The sequence below is a fragment of the Arachis stenosperma genome, chromosome 2 (genome assembly GCF_014773155.1).
Source record: "Arachis stenosperma cultivar V10309 chromosome 2, arast.V10309.gnm1.PFL2, whole genome shotgun sequence".
Taxonomy (NCBI): Eukaryota; Viridiplantae; Streptophyta; class Magnoliopsida; order Fabales; family Fabaceae; genus Arachis; species Arachis stenosperma.
This window is the reverse complement of record NC_080378.1, coordinates 110,059,753-110,077,664: the sequence shown is the minus strand read 5'-3', so window position 1 is coordinate 110,077,664 and position 17,912 is coordinate 110,059,753. Positions and strand designations below refer to the sequence as shown.

General features: G+C 41.4%; 1 non-coding gene across 1 annotated transcript; it reads left to right on the top strand.

Annotated features, from left to right (window-relative positions):
- The first annotated feature begins 15,894 nt into the window (after positions 1–15,894).
- LOC130963770 (small nucleolar RNA R71) lies at positions 15,895–16,002 on the top strand. Its single transcript, XR_009079890.1, has one exon. It is a non-coding gene; the product is annotated as a small nucleolar RNA R71 (small nucleolar RNA).
- The last annotated feature ends 1,910 nt before the right edge of the window (positions 16,003–17,912 follow it).

Sequence of the window (17,912 nt, the reverse complement as noted above, 5' to 3'; positions counted from 1 at the left end):
TTAAAGGAAATCAGAAGAGAAGTTTTGAAAAGGTTAGTCTGGTTAGAAAAGAGGTTTAGGAAATTAGAATTAGTGAGTTAGTGAAAAATGGGTTAAGGTAAGTGGCATAAGGATAAGTATCTAAGTAACAAGCATTCTCAATCAGAAGCAACAGGTAACTCAAAACCCAACAAGGAAAATAAGTTGATGATGATTCAGATAGATATAAAGAAAGCAAAAATTGGAATCAAAACATCACAAATGCAGTTTATGAACCAGGAAATCAAAAAGGATAAGAAAGCATGCCCTGGCAATGATGAGTTGGTTTGGTTAAAGCAGAGGAAAGCAGATGTTAAAATGCCAAAACCAAAACATGAGGGAAAACCAATTTACAGAAATTTGGGCAGCATTCCGGCTAAAATTTGGATTGTCCCGGAAAATAAACAGCAATCAAATAGTTCATATGAATTAAAATTAAAGCTGCAATTACATATAAGGAATAAGAATCATGAAAAACAGAGTAAAGAGCAGCATGAAATACAAACTTACAGCATATGAACTAACATCACAGCAGCAGCAGGATAGCAAAAACATAAAGCAATAAACACGAACGGTGCAATTAAACAGACCTAAATCCACTAACCACAGCTTAAGCTACCTAACAACCTAAAGATCCACTACAGCATGCATATCTAACTAGCCTAGTGATAAACAGAAACAGAAAAATATGAAATAACTACGAAGGATAGAGAGGTGGCATTTGTCGGAACCTGGTAGGCGTAAGAAGGAGGGTGGGGTAGAGAGGTGGCTGGGTGGTGGTGGCGGTGGCGTCCGGCGCGGCGGCTGGCGGTGGTGCTGCGGTGGGGTTGCGGTTCAGAGGCAGGGAGGGGAGAAGAGGGGGTGGGTAATGAGGTAACAGGGGAAGGGAGGGGGGAAGGGGTTGGTGGTGCTGGTGGGGCGTGGCGGGTACGGACGGCGGCGGTGGGTGGTGGGCAGTGGCGGAGAGGGGGGAAAGAAGAAGAAAGAAGAAAAAAGAGAAGAATGGGGGAGGGGGTGGTACGGCGGTGGTCGGAGATGGTGGTTGGGTGGTGGTTGTGATCGGAGAAGAAGAGAGGGAGGAGAGGGTTTCAAGGGAGGGCTGCGCGAATGTAGGGTTCGCGTGGCTGGGGGTTATAAATTTGAATCCACGCGGCCGCATGGGGCACGTGGTCGCGTGGCTGGAGCAAATAGGGATGACGCGATCGCGTGGGTCGCACGATCGCATGGAAGGGGCAAAAGAGGAAATGACGCGATCGCCTGGGGCATGCGATCGCGTCGCTGGAAATTGTGCTAAACGCACGAATCCAGTGTCGTTCCAGTGCAACTCTCTGTCTCCTTTTGGGATTTGTGCAATCCATGCAACGCGATCGCGTCGCTCACACGGTCGTGTAGGATTGGTTGTGTGCATGTGACGCGATCGCATGGGGCATGCGATCGCGTGGGCCATTTTGTGCTAGACGCACAATGGCCGCACGATTCCAGCCCAACTTTCTGGACGTTGGATCTTTACGCCGATCTCCAGGTCACGCGGCTGCGTGGATGACGCGGTCACGTGGGAAGTGTTTTTCGCCATTGGGCGCGATCGCATGGATGATGCGGTCGCGTCGCGCACCCTTTTTTTTCAATATTATGCATGAAAAATGCAGAATGCAATGATTAATATGAGTGATATGCAAAATTACAGGTTCAATATAATAAAATAAAATAAAACTTGAAAACAAATAAAACTAATTAAAAAGAAACGATCATACCATGGTGGGTTGTCTCCCACCTAGCACTTTTAGTTAAAGTCCTAAAGTTGGACATTGGAGGAGCTTCCTGTTATGGCGGCTTATGCTTAAATTCATCCAAAAATCTCCACCAATGCTTGGAATGCCAATAGCCTCCGGGGTCCCAAACTAGGCATGTAAAGCTTCTGAGCAGCTTCACACAGATTGTCAAGCTCCCAGGGTGATGAATGTCAGAATAGAATCCATGATCCCAAGCCTTGCTTTTAAATCCGCCTCCGTCTTGATATACATGTTTCCATCGGGGCGGTTTAAAGAGTAGATTCTCACCATGGTGACCAAACATTCTCCGTGATCCATTCAATTGAGCATGATACCAATCCGTGCACTTCGAGTTGAAGCGTGGAGCATTATTGAACCTTGTACACCAGCTCTGATTACGAGCCATTTCCCTCTTACTCTTAAAGCCGCAGAGAGCTCTAAGTTGGCCATCTGTTTCAAGCAAACCATATTCAAGTGAAAGAGTAAAGTTAAAAGTTAAGTATTGTACCCACTTGAAGCTTGTATTGGGCGGTAATGGCCTTGGGGTAGGTGTTTCTGGAGGTTCTGTAAGTTCTACTCCCTTGTGCTCTTCTGTGAATTCCTCCACTTCCTTGCAAGAATCTTCAAATGCATCTGTGTCCTGGTCAAAGTCTTCTATGTCTTCCTCATCACTTGAGTCATAGATTGGAGGTTGAGAGAAATCTACCTCCGCATCATCTTCGTATTCACTTGGGGAAGGTTCTTCGATCTCAGAGAATTCACTTGCGAATGCAAGTTCATCACTAAGAGAGCTAGACTTGTGACTATCATCATCAAGGGAATTTGTGTCTTGGATTATTCCGTCTAGTTCTTCATAAACAACTTGCCTTGGGGATTGTACAATATCCTCCTTAGCATCAACTGTAACGTCCTTGACGGAGTTCTCCTCAGCTCTGGATTCCCATGGAGGTTCAGCATCTCCTAGATCTTCAACCAACTCTTCTTCTTGTACAATGACAGCTTCTTCTACTTGTTCTAGTACGAATTCATGCTCTGTCTTGTCCACTGGAGTTTCTAGTGTCTCCTTCATGCTACGCTCTTCATTAGATTGTCCACATGGGGCTGTGGTTGGTCCTTGAATGTTCGAGCGTCTAGAAGCTAATTGAATTACTGCTTGCTCCAGTTGTCGAATGGTTGTTTGAAGTTTATTTACTGTTTCCTTGAGGCGAACCTCTGATTCTCGGGGTGATGGATTTGGACATGAAACATGGGGAAGTGGTGGTGCTTGGGAGTGAGTGGATTGGAACTGGGGTGGGAAAGGATCATACGGTGGCGAATGGTGAAGAGAAGCTTGTGAGTGTGGTGGTTCGAGGTTATGTTGAGAGGATGGTCTATAGGCACGGGGTGGGGCTTGTTGGTAGTTACAAGGTTGTCCACCATATCTTTCAGCTGGGTATGCATTGTAGAATGGTCGTTGTCCATGATATCTTGGAGGGTGTTGTTGCCTAAAGGGTTGATTAGATCCTCTTGGCTCCATCCATCCTTGATTGGTCTGACCTTGATGCATATTCCTGCTGTAACTTCTATTTCCTTCAACAAAGTTAGAACCAAACTCAAAGCGAGAGGGGTGAGAATTCATGGTAGCAAATGAAAAAGGAAAAACAGAAATAAATAAACAAGTAAAAGAAAAATATTTACAATAACCAATAATAAGGCACACGTTAGCAGCATCCCCGGCAACGGCGCCATTTTGACGTTAGGATTTTTGCTAGTAAAGAATTTTATAAAAATAGTCGCGTTGTAGATATAGATTCTAAACCAACAGAAATCCCTTCGTACAAACATTTTGATTGTCACAAGTAACAAACCCCTTAAAAATTGTTAACCGAGTATTTAAACCTCGGATCGTCTTCTCAAGGAACTGTAGGGAAGTATGTTCTTATTATTGGCTATGGAGATTGTAAATCGGGGTTTAGAAGATGAGAAGCAAGTGATTTAAATGACAATTAAAGTAAATGAAGAACAAGTAATTTAAATAGCAAGTAAAATAAATAAATGACTGTAAATGACTCTTGGCAAGGTGTGAGAAATAAGAGATCCTATCCTAGCTATCCTTATCAATGATGATGATAATTGAATTGTAATTCCATTTTGTTAACCCTTACTAAAGCAAAGGAAGGTCAAGAGACAAATTGAATTGATCTTCGGATCTTATTTATTTCCTAAGAAAAGATTGGGATTATTGAAGTTCAATTCAATTGGCAAGATAACAATTATCAATTATGCTGTTGAATTGGATAACTCCTGAGTTACTAATTTCTTAACCAAGACCAAAAGGAGTGGTAAATCTACTGGAAAAAAAATGTCTTCAGAGTAAAAGCAACAATAGCATAAATAAAAGAAATCAATATTAAACTGAAATACCTCATATAACATTAATTCAAATAATCTGGAACATAGAAGAATTCATAAAGTGACTTGCAAAAGTAAATAAAAGGAATATTGAACCTGATCAAAAGAGATAATCTTGAAAGCGAATAAAAATCCTAAATCTAAGTCCTAATCCTAAAGAGAGAGGAGAGAACCTCCCTCAAAACTAATTCTAATTCATGGAAAGTAAAAATAGGCGAGCTCTCTTTTATGAATGGATGCATTCCCACACTTTATATCCTCTAATCTGTGTTTTCTGCACTTGGATCTGGGCCAAAAGGGCTTCAGAAATCGCTGGGGCGTATTCTGTAATTTTTGGTGCGTGGCCTCTATCACGCGTCCACGTGGGTCACGCGGTCGCGTCATTCGTAGCTTTTCTTGTCACGCGGTCGCGTCAGTCATGCGGCCGCGTCATATGTATTTTGCTTATGGTACGCGGTCGCGTCAGTCATGCGGCCGCGTCACTGCTTCTTCGCGCTTGGCATGCGATCGCGTCGTCCATGCGATCGCGTGGATGCCAGTTTCTTCAAGAACTCCGTTTTGCACTTTCCTTCCATTTTTGTATGTTTTCTTTCCATCCTTTGAGTCATTCCTGCCTTAGAAGATCTGAAACTACTTAACACACTAATCACGGCATCGAATGGAAATAAAGGTAATCAAAATAATTAATATTAAAGCATAGGAAACATGTTTTTCACATACATCACATAATAAGGAAGGAAAACTAAAACCATGCAATTAATATGAATAAGTGGGTGAAGGATTGAATAAATCACTCAAATTAAGCACAAAATATATCATAAAATATGGGTTTATCAGTATGTTGGATTGAGTGGAAATGGATTTTGAAAAGAAAATGAGGTTTGAAGTCTTTTTGAAAAATTTGGTTTTCGACCGAACTTCGGCGGCTCATAACTGGAGCTTCAGATTTTGGTTGGAGGTGGAATTTATTTCAACTCAAAGATGATTTTACAAGCTTTTGGACGGTATAAATTTTGTGAAAAACGGAATTTTGTAGCAAAAGTTATGAGCATCGGAAGGTTAGGTGTGGATTATGTGTTATGCAGGTAGGTAAAGAAAATTTCTGGGCATTATGCATCTTCCTGGGCGAACTGTGTTTTTTTTAACAACGTATGCCCACGCGTATGCATAGCCCATGCGCACGCGTGACATGGTATTTTAAACTACGCATGCACGAGTATCCCATGCGTGCGCGTGACGAGCCAACATGCATGACCACGCGTACGCGTACGCATGACCCACGCGTACGCGTACGCATGACCCACGCGTACGCGTACGCATGACCCACGCGTACGCGTGACATGTTGTTCTCACCTACGCGTACGCATGGTAACGGAATGCACGCGCGTGCTACCTTTTCATACTACTACGCATACACGTGGCTCACGCGTACGCGTGTCCCCTGCTTCTTGCAAAACTAGATTTTAGTGTTTTTAACCAAATTCTTGACTTCTAAACCTCCATTTTCATCCTTTTGGACATAAGGTACAGTACTAAGTCCAGTAGCTAGTTGAAGCTAGGAAAGTAAGGTAACTTGGGAATGAAAAAAAGCGAAAACATGAGGAGTTATAAGAAAAATAGGTGGATATTAAATAAAGTTATGATTCCATGGCTTTAATGGATGATTATATAATGATTATGAACATTAAATGGCTTATGAATTGATGATATCTGAGATACGAGTTTCCCTGGGTAACAGAACCGTGGCTTGCCACCACGTGTTCTAGGTTGAAACTCGATACTCTGTTGACCCTACGTCGTAAGGGTGACCGGGTACGTATAAATTCTCGGGAATGGATAGCTTCCATTGAGTGAAATATGAATAAATGATTGTATAAATGATGAATAAATGTGAAATCTATGCAGAGACTCATGGGGATGCGCGACGGGGGACAGTCTAAGGTTTTCGAACTTGTCGGGTTGGCTGGATAACCGACAGATGAGCCTCATCAACCATAAAACAGGCATACATCATGTGCATTTGTTTGTTTGTTTGCTATGCATTACCTGGGTTTGCCTAATTGAGTATATACCATGCTACTTGTTGTATTTGTTACTTGTACTATCTGTTTCCTACTTGTGCGTGTTATTGTTTGATTGCTTGTCTCTGCTGAATCTGTGGTGTTTGAGGAACGGAGGAAAGGTGGGATTTGTTTGGTGTTAAGGTTAGGACCAGAGTAGGCAAGTTTAGAACCCTTTAGATTACCTACCTCTTTTATGGCTTCTGTGTAGAGTTTAAGTTTTATAACTGAATGTTGGAGTTCTAGGATTGCCTCTAGCATTCCCAAGACCTTATATATTATATGCGTGGCACCTTTACCATGCTGAGAACCTCCGGTTCTCACCCGATACTGTGTTGTTGTTTTCAAATGCAGGTCGAGAGGCTCCTCACTAGGTCACGCGTACGCGTTGGCTACCCTGCTCGCGTACGCATGAATCCCAACTTGAAAGGGTTGGTCGCATCGTGACCAGGTGGACGCGTACGCAAATACCGGGTCATGCGTAGGCGTGGGTCACACGTACGCGTGAGCATACATTTTTCCAGAAATTTACTAAGTTTGATAAATGGTGCGCGAAATTGTGAACAATACTTTTTCACAACTCAAATAATCCCCAGTAATGGCTCCAAGAACTTGGTGGCTCAATACCATGGCATTACACAACTTCGCACAACTAACCAGCAAGTGCACTGGGTCGTCCAAGTAATAAACCTTACGTGAGTAAGGGTCGATCCCACGGAGATTGTTAGTATTGAAGCAAGCTATGGTCATCTTGTAAATCTTAGTCAGGCAAACTCAGATGTATATGGTGATGAACGAAAATAACATAAAGGATAAGGATAGAGATACTTATGTAATTCATTGGTAGGAACTTCAGATAAGCGCATGAAGATGCCTTCCCTTCCGTCTCTCTGCTTTCCTACTGCCTTCATCCAGCCCTTCTTACTCCTTTCCATGGCAAACTCGTGTAGGGTCTCACTGTTGTCAGCAGCTACCTCCCATCCTCGCAGTGAAAGCTAATGCATACACTCTGTCACAGTGCTGCCAATCACCGGTGTGGTTCCCTCCCCTACCGGAATAGAATAACTCTTTTGCGTCTGTCACTAACGCCCAGTAGGTTACAGGTTTGAAGCACGTCACAGTCATTCAATCATTGAATCCTACTCAGAATACCACAGACAAGGTTAGACCTTCCGGATTCTCTTGAATGCTGCCATCAGTTCTTGCCTATACCACGAAGACTCTGATCTCACGGAATGGCTGGCTCGTTTGTCAGGCGAGCACTCGGTTGTCAGGCGATCAACCATGCATCGTGCAATCAGAAATCCAAGAGATATTCACTAAGCCTCAGATGCTTGTAGAACAAGAATGGTTGTCAGTCACCTTATTCATAGGTGAGAATGATGATGAGTGTCAATCATCACCTTCATCAAGTTGAAGAACAAGTGATATCTTGGACAAAGAACAAGCGGAATTGAATGGAAGAACAATAGTAATTGCATTAATACTCGAGGTACAGCAGAGCTCCACACCTTAATCTATGGTGTGTAGAAACTCCACCGTTGAAAATACATAAGAACAAGGTCTAGGCATGGCCGTGAGGCCAGCCTCCCAATGATCAAAGGATCTAAAATAATCCAAAGATTTCTAATACAATAGCAAAAGGTCTTACTTATAAGAAACTAGTAGCCTAAGGTGTACAGAAATGAGTAAATGACATAAAAATCCTCTTCCGGGCCCACTTGGTGTGTGCTTGGGCTGAGCAATGAAGCAAATTTCGTGTAGAGACTCTTCTTGGAGTTAAACGCCAGCCCTGGTGCCAGTTTGGGCGTTTAACTCCCATTTGGGTGCCAGTTCCAGCGTTTAACGCTGGGATTTCTTGAGGTGACTTTGAACGCCGGTTTGGGCCATCAAATCTTGGGCAAAGTATGGACTATCATATATTGCTGGAAAGCCCAGGATGTCTACTTTCCAACGCCGTTGAGAGCGCGCCAATTGGGCTTCTGTAGCTCCAGAAAATCTGCTTCGAGTGCAGGGAGGTCAGAATCCAACAGCATCTGCAGTCCTTTTTGGTCTCTGGATCAGATTTTTGCTCAGGTCCCTCAATTTCAGCCAGAAAATACCTGAAATCACAGAAAAACACACAAACTCATAGTAAAGTCCAGAAAAGTGAATTTTAACTAAAAACTAATAAAAATATACTAAAAACTAACTAGATCATATAAAAAACATACTAAAAACAATGCCAAAAAGTATACAAATTATCCGCTCATCACAACACCAAACTTAAATTGTTGCTTGTCCCCAAGCAACTGAAAATCAAATAAGTTAAAAAGAAGAGAATATGCAATGAATTCCAAAAACATCTGTGAAGATCAGTATTAATCAGATGAGCGGGGCTTTTAACTTTTTGCCTCTGAACAGTTTTGGCATCTCAATCTATCCTTTGAAATCCAGAATGGTTGGCTTCTTTAGGAACTCAGAGTCCAGATAGTGTTAATGATTCTCCTAGTAAGGTATGATGATTCTTGAACATAGCTATTTATTGAGTCTTGGCTGTGGCCCAAAGCACTCTGTCTTTCCAGTATTACCACCGGATACATACATGCCACAGACACATAATTGGGTGAACCTTTTCAGATTGTGACTCAGCTTTGCTAAAGTCCCCAATTAGAGGTGTCCAGGGTTCTTAAGCACACTCTTATTGCCTTGGATCACAACTCTTTTTTTTTTTTTCGTTTTCTTTTTCTCCTTTTTTTCGGTTTTTTTTTTTTTTTTTTTTGAATAGCAATGCTTTTTCTTGCTTCAAGAATCATTTTATTGATTTTTCAGATCCTCAATAACATGTCTCCTTTTTCATCATTCTTTCAAGAGCCAACATTCATGAACCACAAATTCAAGACACATATGCACTGTTTAAGCATACATTCAGAGAACAAAAATATTGCCACCACATCAACATAATTAAACTATTATAAAATTCAAAATTCATGCAATTCTTCCTTTTTCAATTAAGCACATTTTTATTCAAGAAAGGTGATGGATTCATAGGACATTCATAACTTTAAGGCATGGACACTAAGACACTAATGATCATAAGACACAAGCATGGATAACATAAGCATAAAATTCGAAAAACAGAAGAACAAATAACAAGGAAATCAAAGAACGGGTCCACCTCAGTGATGGCGGCTCTTTCTTGCTCTTGAAGATCCTATGGAGTGCTTGAGCTCCTCAATGTCTCTTCCTTGCCTTTGTTGCTCCTCCCTCATGATTCTTTGATCTTCTCTAATTTCATGAAGGATAATGGAGTGTTCTTGATGCTCCACCCTTAGTTGTCCCATGTTGGAACTCAATTCTCCTAGGGAGGTGTGGTGCGCGAAATTGTGAACAATACTTTTTCACAACTCAAATAATCCCCGGTAATGGCTCCAAGAACTTGGTGCGCTCAATACCATGGCATTACACAACTTCGCACAACTAACCAGCAAGTGCACTGGGTCGTCCAAGTAATAAACCTTACGTGAGTAAGGGTCGATCCCACGGAGATTGTTAGTATTGAAGCAAGCTATGGTCATCTTGTAAATCTTAGTCAGGCAAACTCAAATATATATGATGATGAACGAAAATAACATAGAAGATAAGGATAGTGATACTTATGTATATCATTGGTGTAAGAGCTTCAGACAAGTGTATGAAGATGCCTTCCCTTCCGTCTCTCTGCTTTCCTAATGCCTTCATCCAATCCTTTCTTACTCCTTTCCATGGCAAGCTCATGTAGGGTCTCACTGTTGTCAGCAGCTACCTCCCATCCGCGCAGTGAAAGCTAATGCACACACTCTGTCACAGTGCTGCCAATCACCGGTTTGGTTCCCTCCCCTACCGGAATAGAATAACTCTTTTGCGTCTGTCACTAACGCCCAGTAGGTTACAGGTTTGAAGCACGTCACAGTCATTCAATCATTGAATCCTACTCAGAATACCACAGACAAGGTTAGACCTTCCGGATTCTCTTGAATGCTGCCATCAGTTCTTGCCTATACCACGAAGACTCTGATCTCACGGAATGGTTGGCTCATTTGTCAGGCGAGCACTCGGTTGTCAGGCGATCAACCATGCATCGTGCAATCAGGAATCCAAGAGATATTCACTAAGCCTCAGATGCTTGTAGAACAAGAATGGTTGTCAGTCACCTTGTTCATGGGTGAGAATGGTGATGGGCGTCAATCATCACCTTCATCATGTTGAAGAACAAGTGATATCTTGGATAAAGAACAAGCGGAATTGAATGGAAGAACAATAGTAATTGCATTAATACTCGAGGTACAGCAGAGCTCCACACCTTAATCTATGGTGTGTAGAAACTCCACCGTTGAAAATACATAAGCATAAGGTCTAGGCATGGCCGAATGGCCAGCCTCCCAATGATCTAAGATAGCATAAAACTCAAAGATAGCTACCAAGATGTCCTCATACAATAGTAAAAGGTCCTACTTATAGAAAACTAGTACATAGATGAGTAAATGACATAAAAATCCACTTCCGGGCCCACTTGGTGTGTGCTTGGGCTGAGCAATGAAGCAAATTTCGTGTAGAGACTCTTCTTGGAGTTAAACGCCAGCCTTGGTGCCAGTTTGGGCGTTTAACTCCCATTTGGGTGCCAGTTCCAGCGTTTAACGCTGGGATTTCTTGAGGTGACTTTGAACGCCGGTTTGGGCCATCAAATCTTGGGCAAAGTATGGACTATCATATATTGCTGGAAAGCCCAGGATGTCTACTTTCCAACGCCGTTGAGAGCGCGCCAATTGGGCTTCTGTAGCTCCAGAAAATCCGCTTCGAGTGCAGGGAGGTCAGAATCCAACAGCATCTGCAGTCCTTTTGAGTCTCTGGATCAGATTTTTGCTCAGGTCCCTCAATTTCAGCCAGAAAATACCTGAAATCACAGAAAAACACACAAATTCATAGTAAAGTCCAGAAAAGTGAATTTTAACTAAAAACTAATAAAAATATACTAAAAACTAACTAGATCATATCAAAAACATACTAAAAACAATGCCAAAAAGTATACAAATCATCCGCTCATCACAACACCAAACTTAAATTGTTGCTTGTCCCCAAGCAACTGAAAATCAAATAAGATAAAAGGAAGAGAATATGCAATGAATTCCAAAAACATCTGTGAAGATCAGTATTAATTAGATGAGCGAGGCTTTTAACTTTTTGCCTCTGAACAGTTTTGGCATCTCAATCTATCCTTTGAAATTCAGAATGGTTGGCTTCTTTAGGAACTTAGAATCCAGATAGTGTTAATGATTCTCCTAGTAAAGTATGATGATTCTTGAACATAGCTATTTATTGAGTCTTGGCTGTGGCCCAAAGCACTCTGTCTTTCCAGTATTACCACCGGATACATACATGCCACAGACACATAATTGGGTGAACCTTTTCAGATTGTGACTTAGCTTTGCTAAAGTCCCCAATTAGAGGTGTCCAGGGTTCTTAAGCACACTCTTATTTGCCTTGGATCACAACTCTTATTATTATTTTTTTTTTTCGTTTTCTTTTTTTTTTTTCTTTTTTTTCGGTTTTTTTTTTTTTGAATAGCAATGCTTTTTCTTGCTTCAAGAATCATTTTATTGATTTTTCAGATCCTCAATAACATGTCTCCTTTTTCATCATTCTTTCAAGAGCCAACATTCATGAACCACAAATTCAAGATACATATGCACTGTTTAAGCATACATTCAGAGAACAAAAATATTGCCACCACATCAACATAATTAAACTATTATAAAATTCAAAATTCATGCAATTCTTCCTTTTTCAATTAAGCACATTTTTATTCAAGAAAGGTGATGGATTCATAGGAAATTCATAACTTTAAGGCATAGACACTAAGACACTAATGATCATAAGACACAAGCATGGATAACATAAAGCACTAAAATTCGAAAAACAAAGGGATAAAGAACAAGGAAATCAAGGAATGGGTCCACCTCAGTGATGGCGGCTCTTCCTTGCTTTGAAGGTCCTATGGAGTGCTTGAGCTCCTCAATGTCTCTTCCTTGCCTTTGTTGCTCCTCTCTCATGATTCTTTGTTCTTCTCTAATTTCATGGAGGAGAATGGAGTGTTCTTGGTGCTCCACCCTTAGTTGTCCCATATTGGAACTCAACTCTCCTAGGGAGGTGTTTAGTTGCCCCCAATAGTCTTGTGGAGGAAAATTCATCCCTTGAGGAATCTCAGGGATCTCATGATGAGTGGGATCTCTTGTGTACTCCATCCTTTTCTTAGTGATGGGCTTGTCCTCATCAATGGTGATGTCTCCCTCTATGTCAACTCCCACTGAATAACAGAGGTGACAAATGAGGTGAGGAAAGGCTAACCTTGCCAAGGTAGAGGTCTTGTCCGCCACCCTATAGAGTTCTTGGGCTATAACCTCATGAACCTCTATTTCTTCTCCAATCATGATGCTATGGATCATGATAGCCCGGTCTATGGTAACTTCGGACCGGTTGCTAGTGGGAATGATTGAGCGTTGTATGAACTCTAACCATCCTCTAGCCACGGGTTTGAGGTCATGCCTTCTCAATTGGACCGGCTTTCCTCTTGAATCTTGCTTCCATTGTGCGCCCTCTTCACATATGACTGTGAGGACTCTGTCCAACCTTTGATCAAAGTTGACCCTTCTAGTGTAATGATGCTCATCTCCTTGCATCATAGGCAAGTTGAACGCCACCCTCACACTTTCCGGACTAAAATCCAAGTATTTCCCCCGAACCATAGTGAGGTAATTCTTTGGATCCGGGTTCACACTTTGGTCATGGTTTTTGGTGATCCATGCATTGGCATAGAACTCTTGAACCATCAAGATTCCGACTTGTTGAATGGGGTTGGTTAGTACTTCCCAACCTCTTCTTCGGATCTCATGGCGGATCTCCGGATATTCACCCTTTTTGAGTGAAAAGGGGACTTCCGGGATCACCTTCTTCAAGGCCACAACTTCATAGAAGTGGTCTTGATGCACCCTTGAGAGGAATCTATCCATCTCCCATGACTCGGAGGTGGAAGCCTTTGCCTTCCCTTTCCTCTTTCTAGAGGTTTCTCCGGCCTTGGATGCCATAAATGGTTATGGAAAAACGAAAAAGCAACGCTTTCACCACACCAAACTTAAAATGTTTGCTCGTCCTCGAGCAAAAGAAGAAGAAGATAGTAGAAGAAGAAGAAATGAGGAAGAGGGAGATGGTGGTGTATTCGGCCAAGGAGGGGGAGAAGTGGTGTTTAGGTAGTGGGAAAATGAAGGGGTAAAGAGGGGTTTATATAGGAAAGAGGGGGATGAGGGTTCGGCCATTTGAGGGTGGGTTTGGGAGGGAAAGTGGTTTGAATTTGAAGGGTGAGGTTGGTGGGGTTTTATGAAGGATGGATGTGAGTGGTGAAGAGAAAGATGGGATTTGATAGGTGAGGGGTTTTTGGGGAAGAGGTGTTGAGGTGATTGGTGAATGGGGGAAGAAGAGAGAGAGTGATGGTAGGGTCCTGTGGGGTCCACAGATCCTGTAGTGTCAAGGAAAAGGCATCCTTGCACCAAATGGCATCAAAATCCACGTTTTGAGCCTTTTCTGGCGTTAAACGCCAGGCTGGTGCCCATTCCTGGCGTTTAACGCCAGGTTTTTGCCCTTTACTGGCGTTTAACGCCAGTCTGGTGCCCCTTTCTGGCGTTAAACGCCCAGAATGGTGCCAGACTGGGCGTTAAACGCCCAACAGCTAGCATTACTGGCGTTTGAACGCCAGCTTCTTCTTCTCCAGGGTGTGCTGTTTTTCTTCCTGTTTTTCATTTTGTTTTTGCTTTTTTCATTGTTTTTGTGACTTCTTATGATCATCAACCTACAAAAAAGATAAAATAACAAAAGAAAATAATTAGTTATAAAACATTGGGTTGCCTCCCAACAAGCGCTTCTTTACTGTCATTAGCTTGACAGAGGACTCTCATGGAGCCTCAGAGATGCTCAGAACCGTGTTGGAACTTCCCAACACCAAACTTAGAGTTTGAATGTGGGGGTTCAACACCAAACTTAGAGTTTGATTGTGGCCTCCCAACACCAAACTTAGAGTCTGACTGTGGGGGTTCTGTTTGGCTCTGTTTTGAGAGAAGCTCTTCATGCTTCCTCTCCATGATGACAGAGGGATATCCTTGGGCCTTAAACACCAAGGATTCTTCATTCACTTGAATGATCAACTCTCCTCTATCAACATCAATCACAGCCTTTGCTGTGGCTAGGAAGGGTCTGCCAAGGATGATGAATTCATCCATGCACTTCCCAGTCTCTAGGACTATGAAATCAGTAGGAATGTAATGGTCTTCAACCTTAACCAGAACATCCTCTACAAGTCCATAGGCTTGTTTTCTTGAGTTGTCTGCCATCTCTAGTGAGATTTTTGCAGCTTGCACCTCAAAGATCCCTAATTTCTCCATTACAGAGAGGGGCATGAGGTTTACACTTGACCCTAAGTCACACAAGGCCTTCTTGAAGGTCATAGTGCCTATGGTACAAGGTATAGAAAACTTCCCAGGATCCTGCCTCTTTTGAGGCAATTGCTGCCTAGACAAGTTATCCAGTTCTTTGGTGAGCAAAGGAGGTTCATCCTCCCAAGTCTCATTTCCAAATAACTTGTCATTCAGCTTCATGATTGCTCCAAGGTATTTAGCAACTTGCTCTTCAGTGACATACTCATCCTCTTCAGAGGAAGAATACTCATCAGAGCTCATGAAAGGCAGTAGTAAGTCCAAGGGAATCTCTATGGTCTCAGTTTGAGCCTCAGATTCCCAAGGTTCCTCATTGGGGAACTCATTGGAGGCCAGTGGACGTCCAGTGAGGCCTTCCTCAGTGGCATTCACTGCCTCTTCTTCCTCCCAGAATTCGGCCATATTTATGGCTTTGCACTCTCCTTTTGGATTCTCTTCAGTGTTACTTGGGAGAGTGCTTGGGGGAAGTTCAGTAATTTTCTTGCTCAGCTGACCCACTTGTCCTTCCAAATTCCTAATGGAGGATCTAGTTTCAGTCATGAAACTTTGAGTGGTTTTGATTAGATCAGAGACCATGGTTGCTAAGTCAGAGGTATTCTGCTTAGAGCTCTTTGTCTGTTGCTGAGAAGATGATGGAAAAGGTTTACCATTGTTAAACCTGTTTCTTCCACCATTATTATTGAAACCTTGTTGAGGTCTCTCTTGATTCTTCCATGAGAGATTTGGGTGATTTCTCCATGAAGAATTATAGGTGTTACCATAGGGTTCTCCTAGGTAATTTACCTCTTCCATTGAAGGGTTCTCAGGATCATAAGCTTCTTCCTCAGATGAAGCATCCTTAGTACTGTTTGGTGCATTTTGCATTCCTGACAGACTTTGAGAAATCAGATTGACTTGTTGAGTCAATATTTTATTCTGAGCCAAAATGGCATTCAGAGTGTCAATTTCAAGAACTCCTTTCTTCTGACTAGTCCCATTGTTCACAGGATTCCTTTCAGAAGTGTACATGAATTGGTTATTTGCAACCATTTCAATCAGTTCTTGAGCTTCAGTAGGCGTCTTCTTCAGATGAAGAGATCCTCCAGCAGAGCTATCCAAGGACATCTTGGATAGTTCAGAGAGACCATCATAGAAAATACCTATGATGCTCCATTCAGAAAGCATGTCAGAGGGACATTTTCTGATTAATTGTTTGTATCTTTCCCAAGCTTCATAGAGGGATTCTCCATCCTTCTGTCTGAAGGTTTGGACTTCCACTCTAAGCTTACTCCATCTTTGTGGTGGAAAGAACTTTGCCAAGAAGGCATTGACTAGCTTTTCCCAAGAGTCCAGGCTTTCTTTAAGTTGAGAATCCAACCATATTCTAGCTCTGTCTCTTACAGCAAAAGGGAATATCATCAGTCTATAGACCTCAGGGTCAACCCCATTAGTCTTGACTGTGTCACAGATTTGCAAGAATTCAGCTAAGAACTGATGAGGATCTTCCATTGGAAGTCCATGGAACTTGCAATTCTGTTGCATTAGAGAAACTAATTGAGGCTTAAGCTCAAAGTTGTTTGCTCCAATGGCAGGGATAGAGATGCTTCTCCCATAGAAATCAGGAGTAGGTGCAGTAAAGTCACCCAGCACCTTCCTTGCATTGTTGGCATTGTTGTTGTTTTCGGCTGCCATGTGTTCTTCTTCCTTGAAGAATTCGGTCAGGTCCTCTAAAGAGAGTTGTGTTTTGGCTTCTCTTAGCTTTCTCTTCAAGGTCCTTTCAGGTTCAGGATCAGCCTCAACAAGAATGCCTTTGTCTCTGCTCCTGCTCATATGAAAGAGAAGAGAACAAGAAAGTGTGGAATCCTCTATGTCACAGTATAGAGATTCCTTGAAATGTCAGAGGAAAAGAGAAATAGAAAGAAGAAGGAGAAGAAGAATTCGAACTTTAGTTAGATAAGGTTCGAATTGTGCATTGAGAAGGAGTGGTACTCCATAAATAGAAGGATGTGAGAAGGAGGGAAGAAGATTTTCGAAAATTAATTAAAATATTTTGAAAACATTTTTGAAAAACATTAATTGATTTTCGAAAATCAAAGTGGAAAAGAAATTAAGTGATTTTTGAAAAAGATTTTAAAATTAGAAATTAAGAAGATTTGATTGAAAACTATTTTAAAAAAAAAATGTGGTTAAAAAGATTTAATTGAAAAGTTATGGTTTTAAAAAGATGTGATTGAGAAGATATGATGTGAAAACAATTTTAAAAGATATGATTTGAAAACAATTTGAAAAGATATGATTTTAAAAATTAATAACTTGCCTAACAAGAAAAGATATGATTCAAACATAAAACCTTTCTCAACAGAAAAGGCAACAATTTTGAGATGTTCAATCAAATCATTAATTGTTAGTAAGTATCTTTTAAAAAGGAAAGAAATTGATTTTGAAAACATTTGATTGAAAAGATTTGATTTGAAAAAGATTTGATTTTGAAAAACAAAAAAAAATTGATTTGAAAACAAAATCTTCCCCCTAGCACCATCCTGGCGTTAAACGCCCAGAATGGTATACATTCTTGCGTTTAACGCCCAAAATGCTACCTCTTTGGGCGTTAAACACCCAACCAGGTGCCCTGGCTGGCGTTTAAACGCCAGTCTGCCTTCTTCACTGGGCATTTTTGAATGCTCAGCTTTTTCTGTATAATTCCTCTGCAGTATGTTCTGAATCTTCAATTCTTTGTATCATTGACTTGAAAAGACACAAATTAAAAATATTTTTGGATTTTTTTAATAATCAAAATGTGACAAGAATCAAATAACAATGCATGCAAGACACCAAACATAGCAGTTTGTGTACTACTGACACTAACAATATGAAAATGCATATGAGACACACAAAATACTTCAAGTCAATAGAATTCAAAGATCAAAACAAAGAAATATATGCATGGATTCGAAAATTATAACAAAAACATGCATTTGACACCAAACTTAAGATGAGACACTAAACTTAAGCAAGAAACATCAAATATTTTTGGTCTTTTTATGATTTTGCAATTTTTTTGTGTTTTTCGAAAATTAAATGGGAAAAGGTGTCAAAATTCTTAATGAGAATTCCAGGAATCAGTGCAGTGCTAGTCTAAGACTCCGGTCCAGGAATTAGACATGGCTTCACAGCCAGCCAAGCTTTCAAAGAAAGCT